Below are 26,505 nucleotides of genomic sequence, written 5' to 3'. Positions count from 1 at the left end.
AGACAACATCATGTACAATGATTGGCTGAACCATCTGGATTACTCTCTAAACTCACCAGAGGGCACTCAGCTCAGGGACGAGAGAATAAGTAATATAATGGTTTAATACTCACAAAAAAAATGATCAGCATAAAAGGAAAAAAAAGTTAAAAGAAAATATTTATTAGAACTCTTTGAATCCCAGTCCGGCAACGCCTAGATTTTTAAAATTCTCATCCTTGTTTTCAAATCCCTCCGTGGCCTCACCCCTTCCCTATCTCTGTAACCTCCTCCAGCCCTCCAACCCTTTGAGATCTCTGCTCTCCTCCAATTCTGCCCTCTTGCGCAGCCCCGATTTTCATTGCTCCACCATTGGCGGCCGTGACTTCAGCTGCCTAGGCCCTAAGCTCTGGAATTCCTTCCCTAAACCTCTCCTCCTCTCTACCCCTCTCTCCTCCTTTAAGACGTTCCATAAAACCTACCTCTTTGACCAAGCTTTTGGTCACCTGTCCTAATATCTCCTTATGTGGCTCGGTGTCAAATTTTGTTTGATAACGCGCCTGTGAAGCGCCTCGGGATGTTTTACTACATTAAAGGCGCTATATAAATGCAAGTTGTTGTTGTTGTTGTTGTTGAATAAACCTATCGAAGCAAACAACACGCTTTTGATCATTGTGTTGTCAGGACAGAACTGTATAGTTCACACTGGTGTTTTCAAATTACCGGGTGCCTTCATTGACATTTTCAGCTAGTTTCTTTTACCTGAGTTATAAGGAGCCACAAATCACTTCAGGCTCCACTTAATGGGATTGATGTCAGGATACCTGCACACTCGTTCTAAGAGACTGCAGCGGTTCAAGAAGGCGGCTCACCACCACCTTCTCAAGGGCAATTAGGGATGGGCAATAAATGCTGGCCTCGCCAGCGACGCCCACATCCCATGAACAAATAATAAAAAAACTTCAAAATGCCTTCTTGGACCTTTCCCCCAGCATGCAACCCATTCTGTGCAATCCACATGGTGTCAGATGTGGCAATGTAAAAATTAGACTAAAATAAGTCTCATCCAGCGAAGTAAAATCATTCCAAGTTTTAGATCACTGAGTGGGGAAGAAAGGCTAAAGAAGCTGAGGCTGATTTTCACTTGCTGCGCCCAACCTCATATTCAAAGCACTTGGAACACTGCCGGCCCCCACTCCCCCCGCCCCCCAGAACACCACCGCTGCAACCCCCCCACCCCCCTCCCGATCTCAGCCTCTGCCCTCCCCGATTGCCGCTGACCACTTCCCTCCCTCCCGACTACCATTACCCTCCTGACCTGATCACTGCTACTCTCCTGGCCTGATCGCTTACTGACCCAATCTCCCCCTTCTCGGACGCCCCCCCCACTTCCTGGTCCTCTTTAAACACTTACCCAAGGGCCGCTGCTGGCGTTGGAGTAGCCCGATCTTCCGTTCCCCCTTTGACGGCGAGCCGCCTGGGGTCGCTGATTAGGTGTCTGCAGCTCACCGGCTCAATGATAATGAGGCTCGAGCCCCAATATTGGGTGCTCCTCAGGCCAATCCATCCAGGTGCAGGGATTGATCCCTATAACCCCCGTGCAAATGGGTGCACTCCAATTCCTAGGCCAAAGGGTGGTGTTGTGAGCAATTCAACAATCAGGTTTAGCAACAGAGAGTGAAAATACATATCCATAAAATCCTATAATTCCTCTGCAATAAATGAGTGAAAAATCCCTGAAATTTTTGTTGCAATCGCCCACTATACAATGATGGAACATTGGGCCAGATTTTGCTGTAGCAGGGCATCTAACGGTGTCTGCCGTTTAGTTAGACTTGCCCTTGCATGTTTAGGGTTTTTAAATTTTTTGCGTGGCAAGTTGCTGAGAGTGCGAGCTGATAACGGTGCAGTGAGGGAAACAGGACGTCTGGGACCTGAGTGAACAGGGCAAGCAACTGTGTATCTCCTTAATCAATCAGATTGAAGGATTGAGAAATAAACAGCACAAGGATTGAGAAGGAAGTGTAAATTAGAGTGGGTGATTTCAATGTCAAATCAGGTACAGAAAGAGAAATAAAGAGAGGGAAAGAAAGATTGGATTAAGAGAGAGAGAAAAAAAGGGACAGAAAGGAAAAGTAAAAAACAATATTAAAACTTTAAATATGACATTTTTAAAATCTCCAACAACAATTAAAACCTGACAGAATGAAATTCCACATTTATAATATGTGCTCGATGGTTCGATGGGCCAAATGGCCTCTTTCTGTGCAATAGTTAATTTTCAATGCCAGAGAGGTTGACTGGCAGTAATTAACAGTTATTATGTCATTAAAGGGGTACTTACACTTGAAATGACTAGAGTTAACCTTCTGTGGCGAGTTTAGTTCGTATTTACCGCGCAAATACAGCTACTTTACGCCGTTCAATGCATTTCAACGGTGAGGCAGACAGTGAGATGTCGTTTTCGCAAAGCTAACAATGCAGCGGCACATCTCGGACAACAACTTTTGGATATTCGCCTTTAACCACGCATCTGCTCCTTTCCTGAAGTTGCTGTAGCATTTGTATTAGGCTCACCGTTATTTTGATAGCAAATTCTGGCCTATTAAATTATGATCAGGTTGTGCCCACTGCACTTTCAGTGTAATTACTTATCCTGGGCCAGGGCTATTTCTTTGAGTTGTCATCTTTTTTGAGGCTTGTGTCAACTTTTATTTTGAACTTGTATAGAACCTTGATTAGACCACACTTGGAGTGTTGTAAACGGTTCTGGTCTCCATATTGTAAAAAAGGATATACAGGCACTGGAGAAGGTGCAAAAAAGATCTACCAGGATGATACCAGAACTGAGAGGTTATACTATTAGGAAAGATTGAATAGGCTGGGGCTTTTTCTCTGGAAAAAAGAGGGAGGGGTGACCTGATACAAGTCTTTAAGTTTATGAAAGGATTTGAAAGAGTAGATGTAGAGAAGATGTTTCCACTTGTGGGGGAGACCAGAACTAGGGGCCATAAATATAAGATAGTCACTAATAAATCCAATAGGGAATTCAGGAGAGACAATTTTACCCAGAGAGTGGTTAGAATGTGGAACTCACAACCAAAAGGAGTAGTTGAGACGATCATCATTTAAGGGGAAGCTAGATAAACACATGAGGGAGAAATGTTGATAGGGTTAGATGAAGAAGGGTGGGAGGAGGCTCGTGTGGAACATAAACACCAGCATGGACCTGTTGGGCTGTACGTTCTATGTAATTCTATGTAAATTGTTGGTTAGCTTTTGCTAGTTTTCTAGTTCGGCATGCATTGAGTCCAGCTGGAGCACACAGAGCATGGCAGAAACCAGTTCTGGTCATGACATTGTGATATTATGAGGTGCATTATGAAACTGATAATTACCTACTTACTGGTATGAGTTCAGCACCCCTTGGGTTACAGTAGCGCAGAGGTACCATTCTAATAAGTGCGTGTAAAAGCATGGGAGAACCTGAAGGGCACCTATCAGCCTGTGTGGTGGCAGCCAATTTTGTAGGCATTCCTTGCCTGCCTGTGTTGGTAATGTACTGTGCATCATAGACAAGGCAGGTTAATCAGGCAGGAAAGGACAATCCTAAGAGTACAAAGACTGAGGCCGCCAGATAAACAAATCACTATAAATGTCTTTCTTTTTATCACCAGCGGGTCAAGTATTGATTCGAAATATCCTTTTTCAACAAGACCGTAACCTCAGTGCATTAGTGACACAGAAAGAAAAGAGTTGGTAAAAGAGATAAAATTAATGGTTGGAAAATCAGGCAGGCTCCTGTTCGGGCCTGTGATTTTTTTTCCACCTGATTTTCTTCCATGAGCTCTGCCCAGGTGATTATTTATACCTAATTTATAAAAGAAGAAAATCTACCCCAGCAATTTAACCACCCTTAACACTAACAATTTCAGTTATGTAGTGCTCATCCTGCTGTCCTATGGTACCGTTCAGTACTTTGATTTCAGGATGCTGCAGGATTAACATTGAGGTGCAGGGAGGACAGATGATGATGAGGAGGTGCAGTCACTAGGGGGAGGCAGTATCATACAGAATGCCCAGCTGAAATATCTGCATTTCTCTTGTTGAGAGAAAGTCCATTCTGTAGAGGGCACTCAACTCAAGGGGAAAGAAACAGGGCCTCATTGCGCCCATTTTCTGGTGGTCCAAATTAGGGCTTCATCTCCAGCGTTCAAACAGCGTCGGAAACACGCCAGACATCATTTTGGTTTGGACACTCTTAAGGCGTCCCTGGCATCGGCCTAAATCAGGCGTTAGGGCCTTTTGAATATGCTACTAAGGAGCCCAACACGTGTTTTAGGACCCCCTTCCAAAATTGATCAGAAACTAGCTTTGACTGGTTCTTGCAGTTCTACAGTGGTCTTAACCAAAGGTCCTAAAGAAGCTGCCAAAGACCAGGTAAGTTTTTGTTTTGTAAATTTTTTAAACTTACTTTAATATGGAGTCAGTAGGACCAAGACTGCTCCGCCTGACTCCACAGAAATACTGCAGACCCCCCCACCTCCCCCGGATTATCTCCAACCCACCCCCGATTTCCTCCACCCCAGGACCTATGTGAGGGCCTGCTGCTGCTGTTGGAGTGGCCTGCTTCACCAGCGAGCTGTCTGGGGATACGTGGTAGGCGTCCGCAGCTCAGCAGGCTTACAAAAATGAGGCCCGAGGCCCAATATCATTCAGACCTTGGGCCTAGGGATCGTTCCCATTTTGTGCCAGCCTAGCGACAGGAATTTCTACCCAAAGGACTTCAAAATATGTACTTTGACCGGATAGGCAAGATTTCCTTTGTGCACTTTTTATATGTAACATAATCATAAAGCGCTCTTTATAAATGAGCCTCAGATTCTATTGTCTCTTGGGAATTCTTACACTGCGACACTAAAGGAAATTTTTGATATTAAATGATAGAAAGTTAAAGTTTAAAAAATCATAAACAATTACAGATTTATTATGATTGCATGGGATTAAGAATGGACTTTGCTGTTTAGTCTGGAACCTTCCGCACAACTCTCCCAGGTGTTGCTGGAGTATCCAATATCTTAACCTCCCACCAGTTGTCCAGCTCTGCAGACAGAATGTTCAGGAATACTGCAAAACAAGATAAACAAAGGTTTGTTCAGTACTGGCTGACCTTTTCCATGTTGTTTCCTCGCCAGTATGGTACATATTGTAAATCCATAGCAAAAGAAGTGATAAAGGGCTCTTCAAATGCAGCACCACATTTAGAACTGAAGAATCAAGGGATTAGTAATGTTCACTTCTCAACCTCCTTTGCTGTTCCTTTCTTTTCTTCCCTCCCGTCCTGGGGCCATTCACTCACAAGCTTAGTATCACTAACATGGACAATGAGGCTGAATGACAGAACATAAGGCTGGAAATGAGAGATATCAATGAATGAACAGCTAACATACTCAATGACATTCTCTTTTTTCTTTTATTGTACCTGAGGTATTAACGCATTTAAAATAAATGAGTTAACACCTGCATTAGAATAGCAGACAAGGGAATGTCAGGTGAATGAGTTAAGCCTTATTCACTAGTATCGCAAATCATAATTTCTAAGCAATGCCTCCCTTTTTAACATTTTAGTGCAATTTTGAGGAAATTGTTTTTTAGCAGAGTGGTATTTTTGTACATTGAATATAACATACAAAAATGACAGGCAGGAATAGACCAGCTGATCCATCAAGCCTGTCCCACACTCATGATGGGCTCAATTTTGAAATGGTGGCGTCAGGAGCTGCAACGCGAGGGGAGGGGTGAGAAAGAGAGAGAGCATGACATCATCCAGCGCTGGAACGGAAGATCGGGGGGGGTGGGAGAGGGGGGGAAGATCGGGGCAGGAGGGGGGAAGATCGGGGGGGGAGGGGGGAAGATTGGGGGGGAGAGGGGGGAAGATCGGGGGGGAGAGGGGGGAAGATCGGGGGGGGGGGAGAGGGGAAGATCTGGGGGACATCGGGGGGGGGTGAAGAGGGGGAGATTGGGGGCACATCAGGGGGGTGAAGAGGGGGAGATCGGAGAAGGAGACATCGGAGCAGGGTGGAAGGGTAGGTTGATTTTGTGTTTTAACTTCGTGCAATTGTTTTTTATATAATTTATTTCGTTTCTTTTTACCTGATCCTGCCCTTCAAACCAGGCGTGAATCAAAAGTTGTGGGAAAGCCGCCCAGGTAAGTTAAAAAAAAATCGTTCTAACTACTTAATCTGTCACAAGTAAAGTGCCTTAAGTACCTCAATGAGGTACATTTGGGTCTTTAACTATCACCCCGCCGGCTTTAATTGCTGGCAGGACTTCCGCATTCGGGACGCCCGCATGCACACAGATGCGTTCATGGGGAACTTGGAAGTCGGCAGGATAGAGCCAGTTTTCGGAGCCCCCAACGCATCTGTAATTTCCCGGGAAAATCAAGCCCATGATGCCTGGGTCGATCATGGCGACCCGCAGCCACGTCATCTTCTGGGAGAGGCAGAAAAAGAGAAAAAAAACAATAAGGGGGAGAAAAAACTCTGGAAAATTCCTCTCCGACTTCCCCCCCCCACCCCACCCTCAGGCGATCGAAATCAGTCCAGGAGATCACATTGACCACGAGTGGGTTAATTGTTAACCCACTTACCTTCTCCATAAAGCGATCTCTGCCCCAGCCAAACACCAGTCCAGCTCCCTCTTGAAGACACGCAGAGAGTCAGCACGCACTGCACAAACCCGCAATGCATTCCAGAGGTTCACTACTCTCTGGGAAAAGAACATCTTAACATCGAGCCTATTCCTACTTTTGTGTAGTTTAAATGCATGTCCCCACATCCACACCAATTTATCAAACTGAAATAATCTATCAATAGGCACGCAATCCAGCCCTTTCATTATCATATATACCTCTGTCGGGTCACCTCTAAGTCTACGCTGCTCTAAAGTAAATAGACCCAGCTCTTTAAGCCTATTTGCGTAATTACGGTTCTTTAAGCCAGTAATTATTCTTGTCACTCTCCTCTTAACCTTTTCCAAGGCCACTATATCACCCAACTTGTGAGGGGACCAAAACAAGGTGCAGTACTCTAGATGCGGTCTAACCAACAACCTGTACAATGACAGAATGGTCTCCTTTCATTTGTACTGAATGGTTCTATTAATACACTTTCACAGCTATTATTGAGGTGGATTTAAGAGCTGTTTTAAAACGTTGTGCATAACCACATGTAGTACCACAAAGTGGGTGCAGGGGAGGTTTGAACCTCACACAAGTGATGTTCCTATGGGGAAGCACTGAGCAGAAGCTGAGCATTAGACCGCAAGGGGGTGGGGGTAAGGCAAGGTTCAGGTGGCGCAGGAGGTGGTCAGGAAATAAGTCACTCAAAGGGTGACTGAAATTGCTCCTGGTGATCATTTTAGCAAACAGCATTGGTGTGAACGCAAGAAGCATTTTCATCTCTGCTGCCCCTTTTGGCCACAGATAATCAGGGTAGGAGGAGCAAATGGCATAAGAAGGTCATACCCTCATGCACAATGTACATTCTTAAGTTAACAGTGGTAAAAATTGGTTCTAAGTTGGCAATAAGACAGAAAGAAGAAAGAACTTACATTTACATAGTGCCTTTCACAACCTCAGGATGTCCCAAAGCGTTTTACAGCCACTGAAGTACTTTTGAAATGTGGTCACTGTTGTAATGTAGAAAATGCGACAACAATTTACACACAGCAAGGTCCCACAAATAGCAGTTAAATAAATGACCAGATTATCTGTTTTTAGTTGTTGGTTGAGGGATAAATGTTGGCCAGGACACCAGGAGAACTCCACATGCACCTCATGAGCCTCAGTTTAATTGGCAGCTCTGACAATGCAGCACTCCCTCAGTACTGCACTGAAGTGCCAGCCGAGATTATGTGCTGAAGTCTCTGTAAAGGGGCTTGGACTCAGAGGTGAGAGTGCTACCACTGAACCAAGGCTGACACCTTAAATCCATAAACAGGTATAAGAACAAATAAGAACCCAGACAACATGTGTAAAAGACTGTACGTACTGTGTGTCATTTATTATATTTTGAAGGATATGGTAGCCTAGTGGATATGGTACTGGACTAGCAACACAGAGATTGTGAGTTTAGATCCCACCATTGGGAAATTGAAATCAATAAATCTGGTAATTTGTGGGCTGGCATCAGATAAATTGATCCTGAAAGGTACTGGATTGTAGTTAAAACCCAATTTTTTCATCACTGTCTTTCAAAGAAGGGATCTGCTCCTCCTACCTGGCCTAGCCTACATGTGACTCTAGTCCTGCTGTAATTCTTAATGCCCTCAGGGCAACTAAAGATGGGCAATAAATACCATCTTGCCAACGTTGCCCACATCCCAAAAAAACACTCAAAACAAATCTACATTAATGGTTCATTCCCAGCATTGTTTGTACAATGCCTTGCCAGTATATGAATTGAGTTAGTTATTGATACTATTATGTGTAATTGGAGAATGTTATACAGTTAGCAAAGGCAACTCAGCCATCCAGGGATGGGAGGGTCCATGGTCACGTAGCTTGGAGAGGATTGAGGGGTCATTCTTCATATGGTGTAGGAAAGAAGAAGAAAGAAAGACACCATAAATGCAGCATAAAAATCAGCTGACAGCACACCATTACGTTCTGTGTTTTTACAGAATGACTCTAATAAGTGCATTTATATAGCACCTTTCAAGACCTCAGGACATCCCAAAGCACTTTACAGCCAATGAAGTATTTTTGAAGTGTATTTGCTGTTGTAATGCAGGACAATGCTATGGGGGGAGGCGGGGGGGGGGGGGGGGGCGGTGGGGGAGGTGGCTTGTGGCTGCAATGGCTACATGGGATGGTTAAGAACTTAGAACTGAAATAGGATCAGGAGTAGGCCATAAGGCCCCTCGAGCCTGCTCCGCCATTCAATAAGATCATGGCTGATCTTCGACCTCAACTCCACTTCTCAGTCTTGAATATACTCAACGACTGAGCATCCACAGCCCGCTGGGGTAAAGAATTCCAAAGATTCACAACCCTGAGTAAAGAAATTCCTCCTCATCTCAGTCTTAAATGGCCGATCCCTTATCCTGAGACGATGCCCCCTTCAATAACACATCAGGAGCACATTCTACCCACCGAGCCATAGAGAAACATTTTCTGTTTTTAAAAAAAAAGGCACCTTGGGGATACTTCTAACCTCACAACCACCATGTTTTCTCAGCATAAATAAGGTAATAGCAAAACAAAAAAAAATCGCCAACTTCCTGCCCACTGCGATTTTCGAGCAGGCCTCCATTTGGGCACCCAGTGCTCCTGCCAGAAACAGGCAGGAGTCTTATTATGTCACATAAATTGGGGCCCCATGACAATTAATATTCCAATGCCATTTTGATAAAGGACAATGCAATGCCCACTGAGTGCTGGACCTGCCCGCTATATATATAGCAGAAACCAATACAACTTAGAGATTGCTGAGAGCATGGCTGGTAAGGGAAAAAAAAGCACTTTGCATAGCACTTTCTAGGCATCAGAAGGAGTGTAATTCGTTTCCTGTTCCACGCTGACAATCGTGCCCCACGCAATTGACCCAGCCCTTCCCTTTAATGTGGTGCTGCAGACCCACACTCTGTAGCTGGCCTTCCAGATTTCTGCCCCTCAAAATGGCAGCACGCCAATAAATTTAAAATGAGAGCGCCACCCGCCATATTGGGAAAAGACAAATGAGACATCCTTTACCCATGCCTAAAGCATGCGCTGGGCCCTTTGCATGTGCAAATACGGGGCCGAACGCCTGCTTCAGGTCTCCGCTGCGACTTGGGTTTGCCCCGAGGCAGCCAGCGCTCCCCTGCCCTTTCCCCATAGCCCTGTAATTTTTCCTTTTCAAGTAGATATCAATTGCCTTTTGAAAGTTACTATCGAATCAGCCGCGACCACCATTCAGGCAGTGCATTCCAGATCATAACAACTCACAGTGTAAAAACATTTCTCATCTCACCTCTGGATCTTTTGCCAATTATCTTAAATCTGTCTCTTATGATTACTGACCCTCCTGCAACACACAAACCTGTTCAGGTTCCCACAGAACTGCATTGCTTTCATTTTTTCATCAAGAAAAAAAATCAAAATTGTAGGTTTTCTTTGAAATATAGGTACTTTAATTTGGCAGATTGTTATTGTAGGATCGCATTGTTGGCAATTTTAGAGTCAATGGTCTGTAATTAAAGCATATTTCTCCTTAAAGTCAAAATCATAAAATAAATTATTATATATTCTTATGAATCATGAGCTGAAGTTTAAAAAAAAAACAATTCTGAAGAAATGTTAATGAAGCAGGAAGTTGTCTGGTAATGTTTTTAGTTACTCACAGGATCAATGAACTCTGATTGCCATCTTGCTGCCTCAACACGTCATTGATGAAAAAATACATTTCTAATTTCCAAATGAGGCAATGTACTGCAGCTTTCTGTGAATCAATACGTGCAGCGATTGCAAAGCGTTCACACGCTACAAAGGCCAAAAAGTACCTCTCCTGCAGTTGTCTGAACACATCATTCACACAATCCTCTGTCAAATCTAGCTCAAGGTCACAGAGTTTGAGGAACAGTTGGAGACACTCTTCCATGGGGTGCAGTGGGGGGGAAGGGGGAACATACTTCCCAGAAGGTGGTCACCCCACAATAAAATGGGTAGAGGAGAGAAAATGAGTGATCACCCCCACCCCCCCTTAATGGATAGAAGATGAGAGAAGTCGGTGCAGAGATGATCCATGAATCTGATATTGTCAAATAGCTTCAGTATACTGGATACATAAAAACATAAGAAATAGGAGGTTTTTCCCCCCTCTGATAGGTCCCAGTGTGTTTATCAATCCATCTAATAGGTCCCAGTTTTCTTAACCATCCATCTGATAGTGTCAAATACAGACAAGAATGGTGACTCAGCGAAAGGTAATCATGAGCAATATTATGGCACTGTGGAGCAAGAGGTTATCCAAGTGGAAACAAGCAAAAGCAGTAATAGCGGGCATGCTGTGGGAGATTCTATCATTAGACGAAGGCTAACAAGGAATATGTAGAAAGATTGGGGCCCAGGAATTTGATTGCGCAGTGTCTGTTTTTTTAGGCGCTAAACGGCCTCCTAAGTATCTCAAGGGGGCTGGAATACAAAGGGTAGGAAGTTATGCTTCAGTTGTACAGTGCCTTGGTCAGGTCCCATCTGGAGTACTGCATTCAGTTTTGGGCACCAAACCTGTGGAAAGGTATATTGGCCTTGGATGGGGTGCAGCTCGGATTCACCAGAATGATATTGGGGCTTAGATGGTTAAATTATGAGGATAGGTTGTATAAACTTGGCTTGTGTTCCCTCGAGTCTAGGAGATTGAGAGGTGATCGGGGTGAGGTGTTCAAAATGTTAAAACGATTTGATGGGGTAGATGCTGAGAAACTATTTCCTCTGGCGGGGGAATCAAGAACAAAGGGACATAATCCTAAAATTAGAGCTAGGTCATTCAGAAGCGAAATCAGGAAGCTCTTTATCACACAAAGGGTAGTAGAAATTTGAAACTCGTTCCCTCAAAACACTGTGGATGCTAGGTCAATTGGAGCTTTCAACACTGAGATTGATAGATTTTTTGTTAGGTTAGGACATCAAGGGATGTGGAGCAAAGGCGGGAAAATGTAGTTGAGGTGAAGATCAGCCATGATCTAATTGAATGGTGGAGCAAGCCCAAGGGACTGAATGGCCAACTCCTGAGGCCTAATGTTCCTATGTTCTTATGCTTAATAAGTATTTTGCCTCAGTTTTTACACAGCAAGGTGAAAGTAGAATTGTAGCAGTACCTGAAGAGGATGTGGGAGAACTATTACAGGAGATAAGTATTCAAACGAAAACTCCATTTAGAAAAGTCACCAGGACCAGATGGTATGCATCCCAGTGTAATGAAATAAGTTGGGGAAGAGATAATGGAGGCACTAACTGTACTTTTCCAAAAATCTGTGGAAATTGGAATTGAACCAAAGGATTGGAGGTTGGTAGGAGATTCAAGAAAAGGGAAAGGGATAAACTGGGAAATTATAGACAAGTATAATCATCACCTTGGTTACTGGTAAGCTTTTAGAACTCATTATATGGATTAAGTTAATGCTGTAACTTTGTTGGGCTGCTATGTTTTGCTAATCACCTATTTAGACCTCTTTTTGCTGGTTTAGACCATTTATGGTGATGTCAAATGTTTAAGCCTTTTCATTTGACATCCATGAGGCGCTGTGGGCCATCAGCAGCAGCAGAATTGTATTCCAGCACAATCTGTAACCTCATGGCCCGGCATATTCCTCACTCTACCATTACCAACAAGGCAGGGGACCAACCGTGGTTCAATGAGGAGTGCAGAAGAGCATGCCAGGAGCAGCACCAGGCGTACCGAAAAATGAGGTGCCAACCTGGTGAAGCTACAACTCAGGACTACATGCATGCTAAACAGCGGAAGCAGCATGCTATAGACAGAACTAAGCGATTCCACAACCAACGGATCAGATCAAAGCTCTGCAGTCCTGCCACATCCAGTCGTGAATGGTGGTGGACAATTAAACATCTAATGGGAGGAGGAGGCTCTGTAAACATCCCCGTCCTCAATGATGGCGGAGTCCATGGATGATCCATCTCGGCCTCCTCCCAATATCCCCACCATCACAGAAGCCAGTCTCCAGCCAATTCGATTCACTCTACTTGATTTCAAGAAACGGCTGAGTGCACTGGATACAGCAAAGGCTATGGGCCCCGACAACATCCCGGCTGTAGTGCTGAATACTTGTGCTCCAGAACTAGCTGCGCCTCTAGCCAAGCTGTTCCAGTACAGTTACAAGACTGGCATCTACCTGATAATGTGGAAAATTGCCCAGGTATGTCCTGGCCACAAAAAGCAGGACAAATCCAATCCGGCCAATTACCGCCCCATCAGGCTACTCTCAATCATCAGCAAAGTGATGGAAGGTTGTCGTCGACAGTGCTATCAAGCGGCACTGACTCACCAATAACCTGCTCAGTTTGGGTTCCGCCAGGACCACTCAGCTCTCATTACAGCCTTGGTCCAAACATGGACAAAAGAGCTGAATTCCAGAGGTGAGGTGAGAGTGACTGCCCTTGACATCAAAGCAGCATTTGACCGAGTGTGGCACCAAGGAGCCCTGGTAAAATTGAAGTCAATGGGAATCAGGGGAAAAACTCTCCAGTGGCTGGAGTCATACCTAGCACAAAGGAAGATGGTAGTGGTTGTTGAAGGCCAATCATCTCAGCCCCAGGACATTGCTGCAGGAGTTCCTCAGGGCAGTGTCCTAGGCTCGACCATCTTCAGGTGCTTCATCAATGACCTTCCCTCCATCATAAGGTCAGAAATGGGGATGTTCGTTGATGATTGCACAATGTTCAGTTCCATTCGCAACCCTCAGATAATGAAGCAGTCCGAGCCCGCATGCAGCAAGACCTGGACAACATCCAGGCTTGGGCTGATAAGTGGCAAGTAACATTTGCGCCAGATAAGTGCCAGGCAATGACCATCTCCAACAAGAGAGAGTCTAACCACCTCCCCTTGACATTCAATGGCATTACCATTGCCGAATCCCCCACCATCAACATCCTGGGGGTCAGCATTGACCAGAAACTTAACTGGACCAGCCATATAAATACTGTGGCTACAAGGGCAGGTGAGAGGCTGGGTATTCTGCGGCGAGTGACTCACCTCCTGACTCCCCAAAGCCTTTCCACCACCTACAAGGCACAAGTCAGGAGTGTGATGGAATACTCTCCACTTGCCTGGATGAGTGCAGCTCCAACAACACTCAAGAAGCTTGACACCATCCAGGACAAAGCAGCCACTTGATTGGCACCCCATCCGCCATCCTAAACATTCACTCCCTTCACCACCGGCGCACCGTGACTGCAGTGTGTACCATCCACAGGATGCACTGCAGCAACTCGCCAAGGCTCCTTCGACAGCACCTCCCAAACCCACGGCCTCTACCATCAAGAAGGACAAGAGCAGCAGACACATGGGATCAACATCATTTGCACGTTGCCCTCCAAGTCACACACCATCCCGACTTGGAAATATATTGCCATTCCTTCATCGTCGCTGGGTCAAAATCCTGGAACTCCCTTCCTAACAGCACTGTGGGAGAACCGTCACCACACGGACTGCAGCGGTTCAAGAAGGCGGCTCACCACCACCTTCTCAAGGGCAATTAGGGATGGGCAATAAATGCTGGCCTCGCCAGCGATGCCCACATCCCATGAACGAATATAAAAATAAACTTCAGTGAATCTTTCAGAAGGAGATGACCTGAGTTAAACTGAAAACCTGAAGTGCCCTTAGCTTGGCCATTTTTGGTTTCTTAATAATTCATGAGCTATGTTTAGTACAGTTTGGGTATGTGGTAGCAAGTCCCTTTAAGAATAGAGGCACAACAATCCCCCTTGTGCGTCTGTGCTGCCATTTTGGGCATCTCACAAGCGTTTCCACTCTGTGATCGTGGGTGGGTTGCAAATGACCATCACATGCAACTGAAGCCGCAGCAGTAAATAATTTTCTTTTAACTCATCAATATAACGGTGTAGCATGTGGCTGCTTGAATAATCTGTGCTGCACAGGGATAGATCATAGGTTTCTATACATGGTTAATCGAGACAAAGCCCTCAGCCTTGACCATGTGATATGGGGAGGGGCTAAGTCAATGCCAATCTTTCCTCATGGGGTCGGAGGGAAGATTGAAGGGGACTTGAGTCTGGGCTTCTATTATGCACCTATTAGCAGCCCACCCCATAATGACAGTAGCAGCAGAAGGTATGGTGGCAGTTTATTGTTTCTGTCAACTCAGTCAGATCGTGGAACTCACAACCCCTAGCAGTCTAGTGCGCAAGGCTCCCAGGAAATGCAAGACAGTTATTAGGCCTGTAGCAAAGGTTATACCCCAGCATTTACAAGTGTCTCATTTATGAATGGCCTCATCCCTCCCCATCTCTGTAACCTCCTCCAGCCCTACAACTACTTTGAGATCTCTGCAATTCCTCCATCTCTGGTCTCTTGCGCATCCCCTACTTTGTTCGCTGCACCATTGGTGGCCATGCCTTCAGCCGTCTAAGCGCTAAGCTGTGGAATTTCCTCCCCAAGTCTCTTCACCTTTCCTCCTCTACCTCCTCATTTAAGACGTGGCTTAAAAACTTATCTCTTTGGCCAAGCATTTGGTCACCTATCCTAATGTCTCCTCCTTTGGCTTGGTGTCAATTTTTGTCTGATTACACTCCTGTGAAGTGCCTTGGGACATTTTACTATGTTAAAGGTACTATATAAATGCAAGTTGTTGTTGTTGTCCCTCAATCACTCCGTATTGTGCAGAACAACTGATCAGCAGAACTCTGGAAGCAGACATTCTGTGTCGACCTCCCTTTCAACGTCAGTGAGGAATCCACAGAATTACATAGAATTTACAGCACAGAAATAGGCCATTCAGCCTATGCCAGTGTTCATGCTCCATACGAGCCTCCTCCCTCTCTATTTACTTCATCTCATCCAATCAAAATATTCTTCTATTCCTTTCTCCTTCATGTTGATATCTAGCTTCCTCTTAAATGCATCTATGCTATCCCCCACCCCCCTCCACCCACTCCATGTGGTAGTGAGTTCCACATTCTCACCACTCTCTGAGTAAAGAAGTTTTCTCATGAATTCTTTATTGGATTTATTAGTGACTGTCTTATATTAATGGCCCCTAGTATTGGACTATTCATATTCTATTCTTCTATTAATAATTTCATTAGAACAGAGTCTCACCATGACACATAAGGAGAAGCTCTGTTCAAAATACCAAATCCCAAGCTCTGTCTGACCAGCAGTTCTACAATGTAAAATCTGATAATAAGGGGTAACTGAAAGATACCAATAAGGTTACATATATCTCTCCTCATTTACAGAAGTGGAGATGCCGGTGATGGACTGGGGTTGACAATTGTAAACAATTTTACAACACCAAGTTATAGTCCAGCAATTTTATTTTAAATTCACAAGCTTTTTTTTTCCACATCGTTCACCTGAGGAAGGAGGTAGCCTCCGAAAGCTTGTGAATTTAAAATAAAATTGCTGGACTATAACTTGGTGTTGTAAAATTGTTTACATTTACAGAAGAGTATGGAACAATTTAGTATATAATGCTTCCCCTTTAACCATTTGAGGTCTACTTGTCTAGACACATCAACAACAAGCACATCGCAGTCTTCACATGGTCCTTACATCAAAGATTGGCCTGTTACATGTCAATCTTTACAATCCAAGTTCAGGCTGAATCAGGCGGACACTCCAGCCGCCCAGTAGCAGGCCCTCCCGATGATGGCATCGGCAGGATCAGGAGTGGGAATGGGACGATAAGCTTTTCCCCACTCTTTTTTTTAGGGGTTCTACTACCCCTTTTACACCCAGCTGGCCTTGTTCACTATTTGGCCCATCTGCCCCACATTTAATTCCCTGCCAAAAATGTACCATTTCGGTAGCCTGCATTTACCACATTCCCAGGTGAGGACAATTATTTGCAGATGTAGAACAAAGTATCTGGACTGCAAGATGATTGTTGTCAAAGAATTGAGTTTTGTAAACTTATTACCTGTTTTCAATAGAGATCTGGTAGAATTTTTTCAGTGTTAATGCATATCTGTGTAAAACTGTAGAAAAACATACCCTTCTGGACTCTGTTTCTTCCTCCGTTTCACCGCCGACCAGTATAAGTGGAACAGTAGCAGTGTAAATACCCACAGTGCACCAGAGCTTGAGTCAAGTCACTATTTTCACAATTGTTTTCACATGTGTACATCTAATATTGCTGGAGCTTCTCTTTTCTGCTCTCCCGGTGTGTGCTGCCATGTTTAACTAGGCAGCCTCAGCTTATTGTGGATGGTGCCTTAAGTAAAATGCTTTGGGAAGTCCTGAACTTGTGAAAGGCATTAAATAAATGCAATTCAGTCTTTCTTTCCTTCTTTCATGGATTGGGTATAGCTACAGAGGATATTGAATGGGAAGAGGAATGGAATATGATAGATATTCCCAATTAGATGTAGTCTGATCACTCATGATAGACCATATTTATCATACCCCATTCCTTCTAGTGTGTTCTCTTTATATTAATTGTTTGGTAGAAATATGTTTTTTTCCCTCCCTAGTTTTCTCCCCTCCTTCCTGGGGGTCAGGTCCCACTGGCTCCAGCTGGTCTCAGATAGCTCACCCAAGAGGCAGTTCTTCATGAATAAGCCCAGACTGTGAACGTTGCAAACTATTCACCCGTGGAGAGCATCACGGATGAGCTTCATCCTGTCCAAATCCAACAACCATACACCTGCACTTCCCACAAAGGGCCATTGGATACTGACCAAGAGCGAGAGCTCTGCGTTATCTTTCTCCTCCCTAGCCCAGACACTAAGGACGATTATGGCACCCCCACCACTGCCCTGTTGAGGCAAAACACCTCAGCATAGGCAGGGGATTGGGCCTGGGACCCTATGGTCTGTATGGATCAGTATCATTATAGTCAATACATACCCACTAAATCAGCCTGAGAGAGTTGAAGGGAGGGTTACATACTGCAGGCATTCGCTGTTAATGAGTTACAGCTAAGGTCTGTGTCAAGCTCCCCTGATAACCTCATTGTGCCGTCCCATCAGGAGACACACCCCCCAGTTTGGGAACCTCTGCACTAAACATTGGGGGAGCTCTAAATACGAATTGTGAAAGCCTTACGTTTATTTTCAAAAAATGTTTTTATTTATTGAGGAGTTTTATGATCCTGGACACATTGATAATCACTATACCTTATTGTGAGAGAAAGTGGATCTCACTGTAGAGCTGTTACCACAAAATATTACAAAACAGTAACCGTGTTGTTATAATTGAACATTATACCCATATTCAGTGAGACCCAAAGTGTTTCTCCAATTTTCTGTCTAACTTTTCTTCAAGGAACTGACTTATGCTGAGCTTATGGTTTCACTGGCAACCCTCATCGCGTCCCTCCCCCCATTAGAGGACACACCCCCCACCCTAGAGAACCTCTGCACTAAACCATTGGGGGAGCTCTGGTCCCTCAGCCAGGTAGGCATTATTCATGTGTGAACCTATACAGTGAGTGTTGATAAGCTATTTAACTAGGGAAGCATCATAATCTGGTAACATCCTCGATAACCATGGAGTTATTTTCACCTTCATCCCTTGGCAGCTAAACTGGCAGAGCAGATGGCCAAACTGTTATAGGACCCGTTCAATTTTTATTTCCGTTCTACAATGGGCGGGTGGTCACTCCACCAGGTTACTGCCCACGCAGCCAAGTCGAAAATGATTCCCTACCTAGGTTGTTTATTCTCCCTCCTATCCAGAGGTTCAGAGGTCACTAACACATGCCTGCCCCCCTCCTTGCCCCCACTGCCACCCCAGCTGACATGAGATGATTCAGCACAAACGAGGAGTCAAACTGTGGCCTTCCTGGTCCGAAACGGTTAAGCACCACTCCACGTATCGCATTTACCCACTGAGCCTTGACTGACATTTGATCTCGGCCATTCTGTACATGAACAACAGTGACGACAGCCTGGAGAAGTCCATTGCTCAGAACCCATCCTACCAGCAGAAGGAACGGAGTAATGGGAAAGCTGATAGATAAAAACAGTGTAGATAAAAGAGCAGGTTTAAAAAAAAAGAGGTGGGACAGAAAATAACGCATACTTGGCTCCGTAACACACCGAAGCTATGCAGCCAAAGGAACTGCATCACATTCCACAGTTCCTCACTGTGACCGCCTGATCTCCGAGGCCCCGTCTGCCCTCTCAGGTGGACGTAAAAGATCCTACGGCACTATTTTGAAGAAGAGTAAGGGACTTCTCCCCGGCATCCTGGCCAATATTTATCCCTCAACCAACACCTAAAAACAGATTATCTGGCCATGATCACATTGCTGTTTGTGGGACCTTGCTCTCTGCAAATTGGCTGCCGCATTTCCTACATTACAACAGTGACTATACTTAATTGGTACTTCATTGGCTGTAAATCACTTTGGGATCTCCTGAGGTGTTGAAAGGTGCTGTATAAATGCAAGTCTTTCTTTCTTTCTTTTCAGTCAGTGCTGCCTGGAGTAAAGCACAAGACAGAAGTGAGCTGCTTCCCCACAGGGAAGGAGGGAAAAGCCACAGGGAGTTGGGGTGAGGCTGCTCTTGCTGAAGTTGCTGAAAGCTAAGCAGCAGCTCGCCTACCCATTCTCTCATCTGTGGAGTGGGAAGTCCTGATGACCTGGGAGGCAAAATAAAGACAAAAAAACCCAACACCAATATGTTTAATTTGATGATTTCCAACACGAGAGTGACAGGACCCTGTTCAACCCTGTGGTGATTCTTGTCATCTAATTAATTGCCAGCCTCTGTGAGAATATCTGACTACCATCTGTTCGTGGGGGAACAAAATTACATGGTTGTAGACAAGTGATTCACTCCTTCCACGTGTGTGGGCTGCTCCATTGTCATTATTGAAAGTATTGAGAGCAACAAAAAAAATAAATTGTGGCCAAGTGACCTCCGAGTTCCACTTTGATAAGATTTTGTAGAAGAGATACATGTTATTTAAAGCGGTGTGACACTGAGATAACATCTTCAAGTTTGTTAAAAATTGACCTCATTCTGCACAGCTCACAGGTCTGATGCAGGAGGATCACTGAGGGGGGCTCTTTATTTGTATGTCTCGGCGCCCAACTGCGTGATAGATTGATGATGTTAATGATAATGACAATGCTTAACATGAAATATTTTCTCACTTTCTTCCCAATGCCAGTATCAGCTTCTCCTTTGTCACTGCAATATAGTTCCACTGACACTGCACTGGCCTGAACGCAAAGCCACCTCCCACCCTGGCCCGCTGACTCATTACTCCTTATCCTGATCTGAATGAAAGGTGACAGAGACTCTGTGGGGAAGGACTTTTTAAAGCTCAGTTCCACATTGGCAGATACAATTCCCCACTCAGCGACCTCAGAGTCACAAGTGAGATTATCCAGCTTCATTAACCAACATGTGACAAACAAGAGGGTAACCAAAGTTCAGGTGAAAAGGTGAAGGACCCAAAGTTGCTTGTTGCACAATCCCAGCGGTGAAGCGGGGATTGCCCCCTGATGGTACCCACCATCGCTGACCCCGCCAGAGTTCACAGGGTCAGCAGGACAAAGCCTCATTTGCCTGAGTTGGCTGGGCACAAGGGCATTGTCACCCTTTGTACAATTTTTCCAGATATCACATTCCTTTCCAGTGTTGGAAATTTTGGAAAAACAGAAACCCAGCCAAGGCATTCCAAAATCACAATGACATTGCAGAATTGTATTAGAAATATCACAATGTGCCTGTCATATTCTGGCACATTTAACCATTTCTGCACAGGAAGGAACTCAGTACGGTTTATAGTAAAAATGTTACCTTTAAGTTAAATCCAGCTCTCAGGGAATTAAAATGACCATAGCAGGCAGGTGACGATGGGGGGAGAAGTGGATGTATACTAAAGCTAGACAGACCAGTCTATGGAATGTTGCTGCTCGTGTATCACTTTGAATTGACTTATCCTAGGTTTATTATACCTATTCCTTTTGAGAATAGCAGGTGGTGGCTTCTACAGACCCATGCCCAGGAGGAGGCGAGGACGGCCGGCACTAGTAATCCCCAGACGGGGGAGGGTCAGAGGTCAGCTGCTAATTTCCTGTCTACCCCATTTTTTTTAGTTCTATGTAAATTGGGTCAAGTTCTCCAAACTGTCAGTCCTGAGTGAAACCGGTACAATCATTTTCAATATAAATCAGAAAGTAGCATTTTTCAATGTGTGAACTACTATCCTGCTGCTGCAGTTTATTTGCGGTAAAAATTATGGGCTGGGATTAATGGAGTGAAATGGCGGAGTGCGCATCACCTGAGTGCTGATGGTGAAGTCTCTCCTTTATAGAGTCTGAGGCCATGGATGAGCTGCATGATTAAAAATGTTTTCATTTAGTTGATTCCTAAGGAGTCATTAATTTGTTTTGTAATTTTCGGGTCAAAATGAGGGAGCAGATATTTGCGTTCTTTGTACCGTCAATGCATACAATCCATCATTTTCTTTCTACAGTCAGGTTTTGTTTAAAGGTTGAAAGGTGTAATAATCCCACCCTCTGGGCTTTAACTCTTTTTGCCAGTTGAGGAGAGGACGTGACTGGTGACTCAACTCTGGTTATACAGTTTGTGTTCACAGCAAACAGCTGACCAAACTCAAAATGGTGGAAAAATGTAAGAGGAACCAGAGTGGGAGGAAGGGGGGGGGGGAGGCGAACCAGAGTGGGGGGGGGGGGTGGAGAGAGGAAAATCAGAGCAGGGGGTGGGAGGGGGAGAGGCAAATCAGAGTTGGGGAGGGGGGAGAGGCGAATCAGAGTTGGGGGTGGGGGAGGCGAACCAGAGCGGGAGGGGGTAGGCAAACCAGAAGGGGAGGGGGTAGGCAAACCAGAGGGGGAGGGGAGGAGGGGAACCAGAGGGTGAGGGGGTAGGCAAACCAGAGGGGGAGGGGAGGAGGGGAACCAGAGGGTGAGGGGGTAGGCAAACCAGAGGGGGAGGGGAACCAGAGGGTGAGGGGGTAGGCAAACCAGAGGGGGAGGGGAACCAGAAGGGGAGGGGGAGGCGAATCAGAGTGTGGGGCGGTGAGGTGGGGGGGGGTGGAGGTGAACCAGAGGCCAGCAGTGGCTCCACAGAAACAAAAGTATCATTTTGTTGGGCGGCCCCTCGTAGTCCCTTTAAGGACCGCTGGTTAGGCCACTGTTTGTCTGGGTCATAAAACCTTAAGCATTAATCTGTTTTCCTCTCTCCAGAGATACTGCCTGACCTGCCGAGTATTTCCATCATTTTCTGTTTTTATTTCAGATTTCCAGCTCCTGCAGTATTTTGCTCTTTGTTTTATCAGAAATGTTGTGTTTGACACATATTTTAAAGTGAATTCCCGCTGAGCAAGCGTCCGAGACCAGTGAAATGAATATTTATTCAGTGATATAGCTGAGGCTACTGTCGCAGTGGAATCTGCCTCCTTTTCATTATGGGTTAGATTCAGCTCAGTTGGAGCAATGGAGAAAGTGCAATTTTACAATTTTATTTCTTTCCATTGGAACTTTTCCAATGAATGGGAAACACCACCTCACCAACCTACATACACGGTCTGAGTCTCTCACCCCAACCCACAGCCGAGAGTAGATGACGGGCCTTTCATTTGGTGGCAGTTGCTGTTGGGTTGCTGCCTCTGGAGATGTCAGGAAACAGTCCCCCCTCAGATGGGCTTGGTATCTTCTGATATAGCAGAGATGCTCAACTGATCTTATAGCACAGTTGCTGAAGTCATGGTTACCATAAGCAACAGCACTGTAAAGCAAACACGGTGTAGAATGTTTAATTGATGCATTGTTATAGCAGCATGATACAAAATAAGTTATTAAAGTGAGTATTAACTTAGAATGTGTTACACATTTATAGTAGCTTCAGGATTCAAATGGCATCATAACCACAGGGGCAATACCCAATCTCTATTTATAAAGTCCTCTGAGACCAGAGAAGATGACGGTATCTCACTGGTTGTCCAATTGCACACCCCTCCATTAGCAACAGAAAATGTCTTTGCCATTCACCCAGCTTATTTGTTTCATTGGAGCGACTGCAAATTTTTTTTCTCATGCAATGTATCAGTGAAACAAGGATCAGCCTCCTCCAGGATTGAATGCTCGATCCCCACTCACTGTCAAAGCTCAAACGTAAAGATTGGACTCTTGGGCCAGAATGCTTTTGGCGCCCATGGACCTGGATGTCAGCAAGAGTTGGGTTGGGAGGGGGGCAGATTTTCCTCTTATGGCGCTTGGTGGTATCAGATTTATTTAGTGCTGAGCTCAGCCGAAGGAGGAGATATTAGGAGGGGTGACCAGAAACGTGGTCAATGAAATGGATGTTGAGGAAGATCTGAAAGAAGGAGAGGGAGGCAGAGGGGTTTAAGAGAGCATGGGGCCTAGGTGGCTGAAGGCACAACCACCAATAGTGGGGTTGGGCAAGGGGGAATGTACAAGAGGCTGAAGTGAAAGAAAAAGAGAATTTGTTGGTGGGGGTGGGCTGTAACACTGAAAAAAGAAAGACTTGCATTTATATAGCGCCTTTCATGATCTCAGGACATCCCAAAGCGCTTTAGAGCCAATGAAGTACTTTTTTGAAGTGTAGTCACTGTTGTAATGGTAGGAAATGCGGCAGCCAATTTGCACACAGTAAGGTCCCACAGACATCATTGACCAGATAATCCGCTTTAGTGATGTTGGTTGAGGGATAAATATTGGCCAGGACACAGGGGAGAATTCCCACGTTCTATCTTGGAAATAATGCCATCGGATCTTTTACGTCCACCTGAGAGGCTAGACAGGGCCTTGGTTTAACGTCTCATCCAAAAGGCAGCATGTCTGACAAGGCAGCACACCCTCAGTACTGCACCGGAGTATCAGCCTGGGTTTTGTGCTCAAGTCCCTGGCATGGAACTTGAACCCACAATCTTCTGTCTCAGAGGCGAGAGTGCTACCCACTGAGCCATAGCTCCTGAAGGAGGGTACAGAGATGGGGGGCGAGGGGGTGAGGCCACGGAGAGATTTAAACACAAGGATGAGAATTTTAAATATGAGACATCAAATCCCTCCATGGCCTTGCCCCACTCTACATTGGCAATCTCCTCCATCTATCCCATATACATCCATTCATTTAAATGGATAGAAAATCAGGGCCATTTGAAACTCATCTCAGACATGTGACGGGTGAGATAGATTTTATCTCCAAATATACGTGGATTTTTTTCAAGACGTATTGAGAATATTTTGAGGTTTATACGTTTGCTGGTTCGTTTGAATTTGTCTGAATATTTCATTTTCAGCATCCTTAATCTCCGGCCTTTATAGTATAGACCATAAGAGCATAAGAGATAGGAGCAGGAGTAGGCCATTCAGCCCTTCGAGCCTGCTCCGCCATTCAATGAGATCATGGCTGATCTGATTTTTACCTCAACTCCACTTTCCCGCCTTTTCCCCATATCCTTTGACTCCCTTGCTGATCAAAAATTTGTCTAACTCAGCCTTGAATGTATTCAATGACTCAGCCTCCACAGCTTTTTGGGGTGAAGAATTCCAAAGATTCACAACCCTCTGGGAGAAGAAATTCCTCCTAGTTTCCATCTTAAATGGGTGACCCCTTAATCTGAGACTGCCCCCTAGTTTTAGATTCCCCATGAGGGGTAACATCCTCTCAGCATCTACCCTATCGAGTCCCCTCAGAATCTTGTATGTTTCAATAAGATCTCCTCTCATTCTTCTAAACTCCAATGAGTATAGACCCAACCTGTTCAATCTTTCCTCATTCGACAACCCTTCCATACCCGGAATCAACCTTGTGAACCTTCTCTGAACTACCTCCAGTGGAAGTATGTCCCTCCTTAAATAAAGGCACCAGAACTGTGCACAGTACTCCAGGGGTGGTCTCACCAGCACACTGTACAGTTGTAGCATGACTTCCCTGCTTTTATACTCCATCCCCCTAGAAATAAAGGCCAATATTCCGTTTGCCTTCCGGATTACCTGCTGCACCGGTATGTTGACTTTTTGTGTTTCATGTACGAGGACACCCAGATCCCTCTGTACCGCAGCATTTTGTAGTATTTCTCCATTCAAATGATATTTTGCTTTTTTATTTTTCCTCCCAAAGTGGATGACTTCACATTTTCCCACATTATATTCCATCTGCCAAATTTTTGCCCATTTGCTTAACCTGTCAATATCCCTTTGCAGACACTTTGTGTCCTCATCGCAACTTGCTTTTCCACCTATCTTTGTATCATCAGCAAATTTGGCCACAAGACACTCTGTTCCTTCATCCAAGTCATTGATATATATTGTAAATAGATGATGCCCCAGCACTGACCCTGCGGCACCCCACTAGTTACAGATTGCCATTTTGAAAATGACACTTTTATCCTGACTCTTTGTTTTCTGTTAGTTAGCCAATCCTCTATCCATGCCAATATATTACCCCCAACACCATGAGCTCTTATCTTGTGCAGTAATCTTTTATGTGGCACCTTATTGAATGCCATTTGGAAATCCAAATATACTGCATCCATTGGTTCCCCTTTATCCACCCTGCCCGTTAATTCCTCAAAGAACTCTAATAAATTTGTCAGACACGATTTCCCCTTCATAAAACCATGTTGAATCTCCTTGATTGTATTATGAGTCTCCAAATGTCCTGCTACTACTTCCTTAATAATGGATTCTAGCATTTTCCCATTGACAGATGTTAGGCTAACTGGTCTACAGTTACCTGCTTTCTGTCTCACTCCCTTCTTGAATAAGGGTGTTACTTTTGCAGTTTTCCAATCCGCTGGGACCTTTCCAGAATCTAGTGAATTCTGGAAGATTACAACCAATGCATCCACTATCTCTGTAGCCACTTCCTTTAAGACCCTCGGATGCAAGCCATCAGGTCCAGGGGACTTGTCCCTAAAAGAAAGAACTTGCATTTAGTCTTACTCATCTCCTTTTCCTCCAGATTGCTGAAAGATCTTTTCTCAGAATTGTGTCGTGAGGTCACACAATGTGGTTGGCTTTGCTGCAGGCTTTAAACACGAAATCGCAGCAATATTTTTTGCCTCTGTATCTCATTCAGATTTGAACGAGATGGGTCTGCTGAGTTTTCCGCTTGCAAACAGAAAAAAAAACTTTTGTTAATGAGTCCAGTCTGATGAGGCCACTGTTGAGGTCTGCAGCTCGTCAATGATGCAACCATGCTGAAAATTGCATAATTTAGATGCCGTAAACTGCTGTGTCTGCCCAGGGGAATGATGCAAATCATAAAAGTAAAACTGGGGGAAGGATGCAAGGAAAAGACGTTCTTTCTAGAATCTTTCTCACGTACAGGAAGATCTCTTTAAAATGCGTTACATTGAGATAGAAGAATGGTGGACAGCCAACAGGAGGAAAAATAGAACGGGTTGGAGAGGATCGAAGACATGGTCCAAGAGAATGGTCATGGAAATGTTTCAAAGGCAGAGAAGGAGGTAGCAAGGTGGAGAAATCTCCCATGGCATTATTTCGAAGAAGACCAGGGGAGTTCTCCTCGGTGTCCTGGCCAATATTTACCCCTCAACCAACATCACTAAAAAAACAAATTATCTGGTCAGTGTCACATTGCTGTTTGTGGGATCATGCTGTGTGCAAATTGCTCCACATTTCTTACATTACAACAGTGACCGCACTTCAAAAGTATTTCATTGGTTATAAAGCGCTTTGGGACATCCTGAGGTCGTGAAAGGTGCTATACAAATGCAAGTTCTTTCTTTTAGGGACGTAATTCTGAAGGGCAAAGACATAAGCCCCAATTTTCAACTGGAGCAGGATTCGGACGAGCAGGGCAAACGCCAATCA

The 26,505-nt window shown here is 44.8% G+C and overlaps 1 long non-coding RNA gene across 1 annotated transcript; it reads right to left on the bottom strand.

Annotated features, from left to right (window-relative positions):
• Nucleotides 1-4,981: 4,981 nt before the first annotated feature.
• On the bottom strand, nt 4,982-10,400 carry LOC137325051 (uncharacterized). Its single transcript, XR_010963792.1, has 3 exons — nt 10,366-10,400; nt 7,594-7,671; nt 4,982-5,106 (listed from the first exon to the last, which is right to left on the bottom strand). It is a non-coding gene; the product is annotated as an uncharacterized lncRNA (long non-coding RNA).
• Nucleotides 10,401-26,505: the final 16,105 nt, after the last annotated feature.

Source organism: Heptranchias perlo, chromosome 9 (genome assembly GCF_035084215.1).
Source record: "Heptranchias perlo isolate sHepPer1 chromosome 9, sHepPer1.hap1, whole genome shotgun sequence".
NCBI classification, from domain to species: domain Eukaryota; kingdom Metazoa; phylum Chordata; class Chondrichthyes; order Hexanchiformes; family Hexanchidae; genus Heptranchias; species Heptranchias perlo.
The sequence above is the reverse complement of the archived record's forward strand: the minus strand, read 5'-3'. Positions and strand labels throughout refer to the sequence as shown.